Source organism: Hemitrygon akajei, chromosome 11 (genome assembly GCF_048418815.1).
Source record: "Hemitrygon akajei chromosome 11, sHemAka1.3, whole genome shotgun sequence".
In the NCBI taxonomy this organism is placed as follows: Eukaryota; Metazoa; Chordata; class Chondrichthyes; order Myliobatiformes; family Dasyatidae; genus Hemitrygon; species Hemitrygon akajei.
In genome coordinates this window covers 88,547,370-88,559,227 of record NC_133134.1, presented here as the reverse complement: position 1 = coordinate 88,559,227, position 11,858 = coordinate 88,547,370, and the positions used below count along the sequence as shown (strand labels likewise).

At 42.8% G+C, this 11,858-nt stretch overlaps 2 non-coding genes across 2 annotated transcripts; both read left to right on the top strand.

Annotated features, from left to right (window-relative positions):
* The first annotated feature begins 321 nt into the window (after positions 1-321).
* trnaw-cca (transfer RNA tryptophan (anticodon CCA)) lies at positions 322-393 on the top strand. The gene has a single exon. It is a non-coding gene; the product is annotated as a tRNA-Trp (tRNA).
* A 2,541-nt stretch (positions 394-2,934) lies between these two features.
* trnaw-cca (transfer RNA tryptophan (anticodon CCA)) lies at positions 2,935-3,006 on the top strand. Its single transcript has one exon. It is a non-coding gene; the product is annotated as a tRNA-Trp (tRNA).
* The last annotated feature ends 8,852 nt before the right edge of the window (positions 3,007-11,858 follow it).

Here is an 11,858-nt window from a genome sequence, read left to right as displayed (position 1 = left end):
AGCTGGGCGCGATAGATGAAAAGGAAATATGCAATTCAGTCAGCTGTTCGGAAGCAAAAGCTGTTGAAAGGTTTCTACACAGTCTCAGATAATATATTTCTGTACAATTTGTTCACTTCGGTACCACTTGAAGCTGACGACGCCTTGATGCACGAATGCACACCCAAGGAATAATTCACAGTAGGGGTGCGTCAACTTAAACACAGCAGGCCGGCAACTAAAGTTCTGCAAACCGAGCCTGTGAATTATAAATAAACGCTCCCTTCTGCAATAATCAATGGTATATGACCGGTGAACTTCATTCAAGCTGGCGGATCGCCTGACCTTGTGGCGCAATGGTAGCGCGTCTGACTCCAGATCAGAAGGCTGCGTGTTCGAATCACGTCGAGGTCACAATCGCTGCGTCGGTTTTGTCATCAAAATGTCCTTTCCGAAGTTCAAAGCAATTTACCCTTCGGAAAACCACTGGGAGAAGTGGAGCTGTGTGGCTGATTTTAGTAATGAAATGCTGTGTCGAAAATAAAATTCGAAAATAAAATACTGTGTTGAAAAGCTAAATTGTCTTTTCTTTTATTGCAAAACCTGCAGTTGCTGGGAATTTGAAATTAAAAAAAAGAAAATAGTGGGAACGTTTAGTACGTCATTCAGCAGCGGTTTAAAGAGCTACATTGCGAGTACATTCCGCATTCCTACTATCTCTATGTTATTATATTATAGATAAGAGGTCACCATCCTGGCTCAGTGGTGTCAAGAACGGAGATAAAGTTCCCCTTTATCCACTGCACTCATTATGTCCTCAAAGAACTCCAGTAAGTTTGCCAAACAGGACCTGAACTTTCTGAGTGCGAGAGACAGAGAGAGAAAGAGAGTGAGAGAGCGAGGAGGTGGAGAGAGAGAGAAGCGCTGATTGTAGGCATTGCACTGGTCCAGTACTTCGTCCAGGCAGAGCTGTTCATAGACATTTGAGAGTTCGTTGGGGTGTTTTCAAACTGTATGTGTATTCCCATGTTTCTGCAGCAAGACTTCAGGCACTTCTTGTAACGGCCTGACATCCCCTGCTTGGTCAATATCGAACTTGGAAACATTTCACGTGTAATGGGAAGGTGATAGAACATAGAACGATACAGCACAGTACAGGCCCTTCGGCCCACAATGTTGTGCCAACCCTTAAACTCTGCCTCCCATATAACACCCCCCCGCCTTAAATTCCTCCATATACCTGTCTAGTAGACGCTTAAATTTCACTAGTGTATCTGCCTCCACCGCTGACTCAGGCAGTGCATTCCACGCACCAACCACTCTCTGAGTGAAAAACCTTCCTCTAATATCCCCCTTGAACTTTCCACCCCTTACTTTAAAGCCATGTCCTCTTGTATTGAGCAGTGGTGCCCTGGAGAAAAGGCACTGGCTATCTACTCTGTCTATTCCTCTTAGCATCTTGTTTCCCTCTATCATGTTTCCTCTCATCATCCTTCTCTCCAGAGAGTAAAGCCCTATCTCCCTTAATCTCTGATCATAATGCATACTCTCTAAACCAGGCAGCATCCTTGTAAATCTCCTCTGTGCATTTTCCAATGCTTCCACATCCTTCCTATAGTGAGGCGACCAGAACTGGACACAGTACTCCAAGAGTGGCCTAACCAGAGTTTTATAGAGCTGCATCATTACCCCGCGACTCTGAAACTCTATCCCTCGACTTATGAAAGCTAACTCTCCATAAGCTTTCTTAACTACCCTATTTACCTGTGAGGCAACTTTCAGGGATCTGTGGACATGTACCCCCAGATCCCTCTGCTCCTCCACACTACCAAGTATCCTGCCATTTGCTTTGTACTCTGCCTTGGAGTTTGTCCTCTCAAAGTGTACCACCTCACACTTCTCTGGGTTGAACTCTATCTGCCACTTCTCAGCCCACTTCTACATCCTATCAATGTCTCTCTGCAATCTTCGACAATCCTCTAGACTATCTACAACACCACCAACCTTTGTGTCGTCTGCAAACGTTCCAACCCAGCGTTCTACCCACACATCCAGGTCGTTAATAAAATCACAAAAAGTGCAGGTCCCAGAACAGATCCTTGTGGGACACCACTATTCACAACCCTCCAATCCGAATGTACTCCCTCCACCACGACCCTCTGCTTTCTGCAGGCAAGCCAATTCTGAATCCACCTGACAAAACTTGGATCTCAATCCCTGGATCCCATGCCTTCTGACTTTCTGAATAAGCCTATCGTGTGAGACCTTGTCAAATGACTTACTAAAATCCATGTAGATCACATCCACTGCACTACCCTCGTCTATATGCCTGGTCACCTCCTCAAAGATCTCTATCAGTCTTGTTAGACACGATCTGCCCTACTCAAAGCCATGATGACTGTCCCTGATCCGACCATAATTCTCTAAATGCCCATAGATCCTATCTCTAAGAATCTTTTCCGACAGCTTTCCCACCACAGAAGTAAGGCTCACTGGTCGATAATTACCCGGACTATCCAAACTACCTTTTTTGAAGAAGGGGACAACATTCGCCTCCCTCCAATCCTCCGGTACCATTCCCGTGGACAACGAGGACATAAAGATCCTAGCCAGAGGATCAGCAATCTCTTTCCTCGCCTCGTAAAGCAGCATGGGGAATATTCCGTCAGGCCCCGGGGACTCATCCGTACTAATGTATTTTAACAACTCTAACACCTCTTCTCCCTTAATATCAACATGCTCCAGAACATCAACCTCACTCATATTGTCCTCACCGTCATCAAGTTCTCTCTCATTGGTGAATACCGAAGAGAAGTATTCATTGAGGACCTCGCTCACTTCCACAGCCTCCAGGCACATCTTCCCACCTTTATCTCTAATCGGTCCTTATCTTCACTCCTGTCAACCTTTTCTGCTATTTGGCCGGTGAACCTCACTCAGTCCGGCGGATCGCTTGACCTCGTGGCGCAATGGTAGCGCGTCTGACTCCAGATCAGAAGGCTGCGTGTTCGAATCATGTCGAGGTCACAATCGCTGCGTCGGATTTTGTCATCAAGATGCTTGCTGCGTGTCCTCTCAGTTGTTCTTTCCGGAATTCAACGCAATTTACCCTTCAGAAAACAGCTGGCATAAGTGGACCTGTGTGGCTAATTTTAATAATGAAATGCCGTATCGAAAATAAAAAATCGTCTTGTCGAAAAACAAAATCGTCTTTTCTTTTATTGCAAAATCTGCAGTTGCTGGGATTTTGAAATAAAAAAAGAAAATAGTGGGAACATTCAGTAGGTCATTCAGCTTCGGTGGAAAGAAGCTACATTTCCAGCACTTACCGCGTTCCCACTATCTCTGCATTATTATGAAAGGTCACCACCCTGACACAGTGTTGTCAAGAAAACAACCTCTGCCTCAACGACGCAAAAACAATGGAGCTGGTTGTGGAGACAGGTTAACCCCAATTGACATCAATGGATTTGTGGTTGAAAGGGTGAACAGCTTTAAGTTCTTCAGCAGACACATCGCCGAGGATCTCACCTGGTCTGTACAAACCGGCTGTGTGATGAAAAAGGCACAACAACGCCTCTTTCACCTCAGACGGTTGAAGAAGTTTGGTATAGGCCCACAAATCCTAAAAACTTTCTACAGGGAGAGCATCCTGACTGGCTGCATCACTGCCTGGTATGGGAACTGTACTTGCCCCAATCGCAGGTGTCTGCAGAGTGGTGCGGATAGCCAATCTGTAGATGTGAACTTTCCATTATTCAGGATATTTACAAAGACAGGTGTGTAACAAGGGCCGGAAGGGTCATTGGGGAACCGAGGCACCCCAACTACAAACTTATCCAGCTGCTGCCCTCCTGGAAACGGCACCATGGCATAAAAGCGAGGACCAATAGGCTCCGGGACATCAGACTGATTAATTCATGCTGATACAATTGTATATCTATGTTATATTGACTGTCCTTTTTCAATGTAACATAACACATGGAACAGTACAGAACATCACAGACCCTTCAGTCCACAACAATTAGCTCAACTTTTATCCTGTTCTAAGATCAATCGAAGTCTCCCCTCCCACAGAGCCCTCCAATGTTCACATTTTCACCAGATCGAAGAAGGGTTTAATGTTGCGTCAGAGAGGAACGGCTTCTGAGAAAGATGCAAAATTTGCATTGAGTGAATGAAAAGAAAGATGTACCAACTCCTCTGCCAAATACACGTTTGCACAGTATTTATCTACCATGCAGGTAGCTTGTGCCCAGCCTTCGGTTCTAGTGATTCATTCATAATTCAACACGTCAGATTGGTTTTAAGGGTGTATGAGTCCTTCAACATGTAGCCAGATAAAATAGGAAGTTCATGGCGAGGATTGTGGTGAATCGTCAGAAGAATTTCAGATTTCGGTGAAGATTGGTCTATTGTCAGATATACCGGGGTAGAAAGAATCCCCACAAAAAAGACAATGCACAGTACATAGGAATAGTAAAGATTTCAATAAATGTAATAAAAGCAAAACAACAGATTTGTTCGAAGATTGCACTGCAATCTGAAGTATTGCAAAAAATGCTAACATGTTGATAATGGTAGTTTGCATACCAGGTACCAGGGTCCGGGATGTTTCTGATCGCGTCCACGATGTTTGGAAGTGGGAAGGAGAACAGCCAGAGGTCGTAGTACCTATTGGTACCAACGACATACATACGAAAAGTGAAAAGGTCCTGAAAGCAGACTACAGGGAGTTAGAAAGGCAGTTGAGAAGCAGGACGACCAAGGTAGTAATCTCGGAATTACTGCCTGTGTCACGTGACAGTGAGTATAGGAATAGAATGGGCTGGAAGATAAATGCGTGGCTGAGGGTTTGGAGCGGAGGCTGGCATTCAGATTTCTGAATCATTGGGACCTCCTCTAGGGTAGGTGTGACCTGTAAAAAAAAAGGACGGGTTACACTTGAATCTGTGGGTGACCAATATCCTGGCGGGGAGGTTTGCAAAGGCTGTTGGGGAGAGTTTAAACTAGAATTGTTGGGGGCGGGAACCGAACTGAAGAGATTGAGGAAGAGATTATGTTGAAAGGTTGGAGCGACTGGGCTTGTATACGCTGGGATTTAGAAGAATGAGAGGGGATCTGATTGAAACATATAAGATTATTAAGGGATTGGACACACTGGAGGCAGGAAGCATGTTCCCGCTGATGGATGAGTCCAGAACTAGAGGCCACAGTTTAAGAATAAGGGTTAGGCCATTTAGAACAGAGATGCAGAAAAACGTTTTCACCCATAGTGTGGTGGATATGTGGAATGCTCTGCCCCAGAAGGCAGTGGAGGCCAAGTCTCAGGATGCTTTCAAGAGAGAGTTAGATAGAGCTCTTATCGATAGCGGGGTCAAGGGATATGGGGAGAGGGCAGGAACGGGGTACTGATTGTGTATGATCAGCCATGATCACAGTGAATGGCGGAGCTGGCTAGAAGGGCCGAATGGCCTACTCCTGCACCTACTGTCTATTGTCTATTGTCAAGTCACAAATTATGCGGGTGAACGATTACCTTGGTCTCAGGTCGGTTGGCTTTTACAGGATTCCCAGTGAATGCGGAGCAGCATATATCGGCCAGACCGGACGCAAGGAGGGGATCCGCATCAAGGAGTACAGGAGGTGTATCGGTTTGGGTTACCGGAGAAATCAGCGGTGGCCGAACGTTACATTCGCAAAGGCCAGAGGATTGACTTCGACGGCACAAAACAACGGCGCCGCGCCAGTGGTTTCAGGGACCGCATGGTAAAAAAAGCCATTGAAATAAAACTAGAGGAAAAAATCTGGAACTCGATTGTAAACAGTATAACCATATAACCATATAACAATCACAGCACAGAAACAGGCCATTCCGGCCCTCCTAGTCCGTGCCGAACTCTTAATCTCACCTAGTCCCACCTACCCGCACTCAGCCCATAACCCTCCACTCCTTTCCTGTCCATATACCTATCCAATTTTACCTTAAATGACACAACTGAACTGGCCTCTACTACTTCTACAGGAAGCTCATTCCACACAGCTATCACTCTCTGAGTAAAGAAATACCCCTCGTGTTTCCCTTAAACTTTTGCCCCCTAACTCTCAAATCATGTCCTCTCGTTTGAATCTCCCCCACTCTCAATGGAAACAGCCTATTCACGTCAACTCTATCTATCCCTCTCAAAATTTTAAATACCTCGATCAAATCCCCCCTCAACCTTCTACGCTCCAATGAATAGAGACCTAACTTGTTCAACCTTTCTCTGTAACTTAAGTGCTGAAACCCAGGTAACATTCTAGTAAATCGTCTCTGCACTCTCTCTAATTTATTGATATCTTTCCTATAATTCGGTGACCAGAACTGTACACAATATTCCAAATTTGACCTTACCAATGCCTTGTACAATTTTAACATTACATCCCAACTTCTGTACTCAATGCTCTGATTTATAAAGGCCAGCGTTCCAAAAGCCTTCTTCACCATCCTATCTACATGAGACTCCACCTTCAGGGAACTATGCACTGTTATTCCTAGATCTCTCTGTTCCACTGCATTCCTCAATGCCCTACCATTTACCCTGTATGTTCTATTTGGATTATTCCTGCCAAAATGTAGAACCCCACACTTCTCAGCATTAAACTCCATCTGCCAACGTTCAGCCCATTCTTCTAACCGGCATAAATCTCCCTGCAAGCTTTGAAAACCCACCTCATTATCCACAACACCTCCTACCTTAGTATCATCGGCATACTTACTAATCCAATTTACCACCCCATCATCCAGATCATTTATGTATATTACAAACAACATTGGGCTCAAAACAGATCCCTGAGGCACCCCGCTAGTCACCGGCCTCCATCCCGATAAACAATTATCCACCACTACTCTCTAGCATCTCCCATCTAGCCACTGTTGAATCCATTTTATTACTCCAGCATTAATACCTAACGACTGAACCTTCTTAACTAACCTTCCATGTGGAACTTTGTCAAAGGCCTTGCTGAAGTCCATATAGACTACATCCACTGCCTTACCCTCGTCAACATTCCTCGTAACTACTTCAAAAAATTCAATAAAGTTTGTCAAACATGACCTTCCACGCACAAATCCATGCTGGCTACTCCTAATCAGATCCTGTCTATCCAGATAATTATAAATACTATCTCTAAGAATACTTTCCATTAATTTACCCACCACTGATGTCAAACTGACAGGTCTATAATTGCCAGGCTTACTTCTAGAACCCTTTTTAAACAATGGAACCACATGAGTATGTGAGAGCGGAAAACGGATTGGATGAGGACTAAACAATCAGGAGGGACGGACTACGGGGGTATAAATACCACCGGAATAGACATGCCCAGGCATAATCTTTGAAGAAGATGGCAGAGTTTGTCATCGAAACGTTGGTGATCATCGATATCTCTACACAGCTAGGAACCGGAGAAGTCTATTCGTCAGTTATGCTGGGAAAACACGAGGTCCTTTTTCGCATGAGAGAGGAGTTCGCCACAATTGATTGGAAAAGACCATTGGCAGGGATGATGGCAGAACAGCAATAGCAGAAAATTCTGGAAGCAATTCGAAGGTACATCTCAAAGAGGAGGAAATATTCTGAAGGGAAGAAGACATAACCATGGCTAAGAAGGGAAGTCAAAACCAACATCCCTTCCATTGGATATCGCAGAGGGTGGATTGGAATTTCCTGACCGACAGTCGTCACGTCTATTGGAATGAAATGGAAACAACCTACAGCATTGTCTCCTCAGCAGTTCTCTCGTGTGCTTTTTGATTTAGAGGATGCCTGACAATATAGCTATCCCAATTTTTCTTCTACATTTAGGGAGAATGTACAGGAGCTTGAAAATCCAGACGACCAGTCTTAAGAACAGCGTTTACTCCAGTGATGTCCGACTTCTGAACCAATCACCTGTTTCGCATCCCCTTTCTAGAGGAGCGGCCGCGCTTTTGGACTCTTTGCCTCTCTCGATTTGCCATTATCGACATATTAGCATTGGTTTTGCTATACTTCAAATTGCAGTGCAATCTTTGGACAAATCTGCTGTTTTGCTTTTATTACATTTATTGAAATATTTACCATTAACATGTAAATTGTCTTCATTATGAGGATTCTTTCTACCACGGTATTATGACAATAAGCCAATCTTGACCGAAATCTGAAATTTTTCTGATGAGTCACCATAATCCTCGCCATGAACTTCCCATTTTATCTGGCTACATGTTGAAGGACGCATATATCCTTAAAGCCAATCTGACGTGTTGAATTATGAATGAATCACTAGACCCGAAGGCTGGGCACAAGCTACCTGCATGGAAGAAAAGTACTGCACAAACGTGCATTTGGCACAGGAGTTGCTACATCGTTTTGGGCCGGAAGGCCTGTGATGTGCTGTACTGTTCTATATGGTATGTTACATTGAAAAATCTGTTATTGGGCAGGCACTGTCTTCCATTGGCTTTACAAAGGAAGATGGAATTGAATTGACTTTATTACTTACATCCTTCATATACATGAGGAGTAAATCTCTTTGCCTTAGGACTCCGTCTAAATATGCTGTTTATATTAATTTATATTAAATAGCATGTTCAAAAGGACAGTCAATATAACATAAATATACAGTTGTATCAACATGAATTAATCAATCTGATATCCTGGAGCAAATTGGTCCTGGCTTTTATGCTACAGTACCGTTTCCCGGATGGTAGCAGCTGGATCAGTTTGTGGTTGGGGTATCTTGTGTCCCCAATGACCCTTCGGGCCCTTCTTAGACGCCTGTCTTTGTGAATGCCTTGAATAGTGGAAAGTTCATATCTACAGATGTGCTGGGCTGTCCGCACCACTCTCTGCAGAGTCCTGGGATTGAGGGTATTACGTACCCGTGACATGACAGTGGTGTACTTGTCACGTGACAGGTATTGAAGCTATACTGGACTTGAGGTAATGGTCTTGTGATGGTGGAGTGACGTCATTTTCCCGCCAGTAGAGGTCATGTGACAGGTTTTTTTACAGGGTATAAAAGGAGGACCCCTCCCTGTGAGGAGGGGCAGTTCGTGGCTGGATTTGCCATGTTGACTTCATGCCACTGCGTGATTTAATGTTATGACGCAGTTTAGTTGAAAGATGAAGTTTTATCTAATGCCTAAAGTTTGAAAGGTCATTGCCAGCAGTTTCTTTACAATACTGCTAGTTGAAAGTCAGTGGAGAGTGATGATCGGAGTTCGGGAATTAAAGATCGAGGAGAATCGATTTCGACGTTGAAACAGGTTCGACCTTGTTTGATCCTTATTCGGAAGGAATTCGTTGACTGTTCTCGTGTCAATCCCTGTGAAATATCAGAAAGGATTGAGAACAGGGTTGTAAAGGAAAGGTCAGTGCCTTTAAGCCGTTTCATTTCGTTACGTAAATTCTTCGTGGGAAACGTTCGATTTGGGAACCTAAACAACACGACGTGAAAGAGAATTTAAATCGTCTTAAAAAGTCTCTCCCTTAAATGGACTGTGAGCATTTTGAACTTTTGGCAATACTATTTTGAAGAACTGTTTTTGCAACATTGCTTAAAGAACTGTTTAAGCTTCATAGCTTTAAGAACTGTTTAAGCTGCCGCACAGCAGCTGATTTCCGGTTACTTTAGTGATTTGTTTACTTTTGGGGGGTTTGTTTTCAGTGTTTAATAAACGTGTTATTTGTTATAAAAACCCCTGCCTAACTCATATATTTATTGTTGCCTGAATCCGTAACATAAATATGGGGGCTGCGTCCGGATTGGATCATTTGAGTTTAAAAGCTTGTTAACTTTTGAGTCGGTGTTTTGGAAACGGGAATACTTGATTCTTTTGTTTGATTGGCTTGTGAGTGGTATTCAGCAACAATGAATATTGATGAGTTTCTGGTTTCGCCAGGCGCGGAGTTGCTAGTGAAGGCGGAAAAAACTGAGGTGTCTGAGATAGGTAGTAGATTGCAGCTTAAAGGTATTTTGAACACTACATCAAAGGCTGTAATACAGAGAACATTCGGGTGTTTTTGATGAATCGACTTTAGAGTCGTTTCCTATAAGTAGTCTGGAGATGCAGTTGCAAATCGAACAAATGAACTTGGAACGAAGTAAAGCAGAATTGGAGCGTTGTAGGTTAGAAGCTGATCAGAAAAAAAGGGAACTTGAATATGCAATGACGGAATTAAGGTCTGGGAATCAGTCTTCTGGTTCTAGAAAGCCTTTTGTTGCTAGTCAAGAAATTAAATTGGTCCCTCCATTTAGTGAAACAGAAGTGGAAAGATATTTCCAACATTTTGAAATTATTGCTCGAATGTCAGAGTGGCCGAAAGATAAATGGTCAGTGTTGTTACAGAGTGTAATTAAAGGCAAAGCACAACAAGTTTACAGAGCTTTAACTGCTGCGGAAGCATTAGATTATGATATTGTGAAAATGCATATCTTAAAAGCATACGAATTAGTCCCAGAAGCGTATAGAGAAAGATTCAGAAGTTTGAAGAAATCTGTGGAAAAGACTTATGTGGAATTTATCAGCCTATGATAAAGCTGTGTGTTTTGAGAGATATGTTTCTTCTAAAAATGTAAATGAGGACTATGATACATTGAAAGAGCTAATTTTAATGGAGGAATTTAAAAGAAGCATTCCTGTTGAAGTAAGGACCTACTTAAATGAGAGGGATACTGATAAATTGTAGGACTGTGCTAGATTAGCTGATGAGTATGTTTTAATCCATAAGAATAAATTTCCTCAGGGCAGAATTTTTAAGAGGAAAAATAATACGGAGACTCAAGGTAAATCAGAAATTAAATCAGGTTAATGAGAAAGGTAAGGAGGAAGGAAAACCTGTGAAGGAAAGACAGTTTGGTCTTATTTGTAACTATTGTAGGAAACCTGGCCATGTAATAGCTAACTGTTTCAGATTGAAGAAGAAAGAGAAGGAAGCAGTTCCAGATGCTTGTGTGCAACACACTGAAGCACCTGTAAAATTACAGGGTTTGGTAAACACAAATGAGGTTTTGTTAGAGTCTGACCAAGTTAAAAAGGGATATGATCATTTTATAACTGAAGGGTTTGTATCCTTGAAAGAAGGATCTACTCTGGTGCCAATAAAAATCCTTAGGGATACTGGAGCTTCTCAATCACTGATGTTAGACAGTGTATTGAAGTTTAATGAAGAGAGTAATACTGGTGAGGTAAATTACATAAGAGGTGTTGGGAGTGATTTTATGCCTGTACATTTGCATAAAGTAAATTTAAAGTCAGGGTTAGTTACAGGATTTGTTAAAGTAGGATTACAGCATAGCTTACCTGTGAAGGGCATTCCTTTATTGTTAGGTAATGACTTGGCAGGTGGACAAGTTTTTCCTGAAGCGCATTTGACAGTGGAGTCAGAGGAACCAGAGATGAATTCTAACACAGATTCTTCCTGTGTTGTGACTAGAGCTATGGCTAAAAAGATTGATGCGCAGAATGAGGTTGTTACTCATGACTGTTCAACTCAGGATTCGAGTTTTGAAGATGTGTCAGAGACTTTCTTACCTTCGTTGTTTGAACAAGATTCTTGGAGTAAGTCTGACTATGAAGATTTATCTCTGTCTCGGAAGGAGATGATAGCAGAGCAGAATAGAGACCCTGAGATTATAAAATTAAGAGAACAAGCTTTACTAGATAGTGAAATTGAGAAGCTGCCAGTAGGATATTACTTGGAAAAAGGAGTGTTGATGAGGAAGTGGAGATCACCTACAATTCCTGCAAGTGAGGAATGGAATATTGTTTCCCAGGTAGTTGTCCCTAAAGTTTATCGAAATGAGATTTTGACTTTAGCTCATAGTGTGCCTTTAGGTGGAAATCAAGGGGTAAG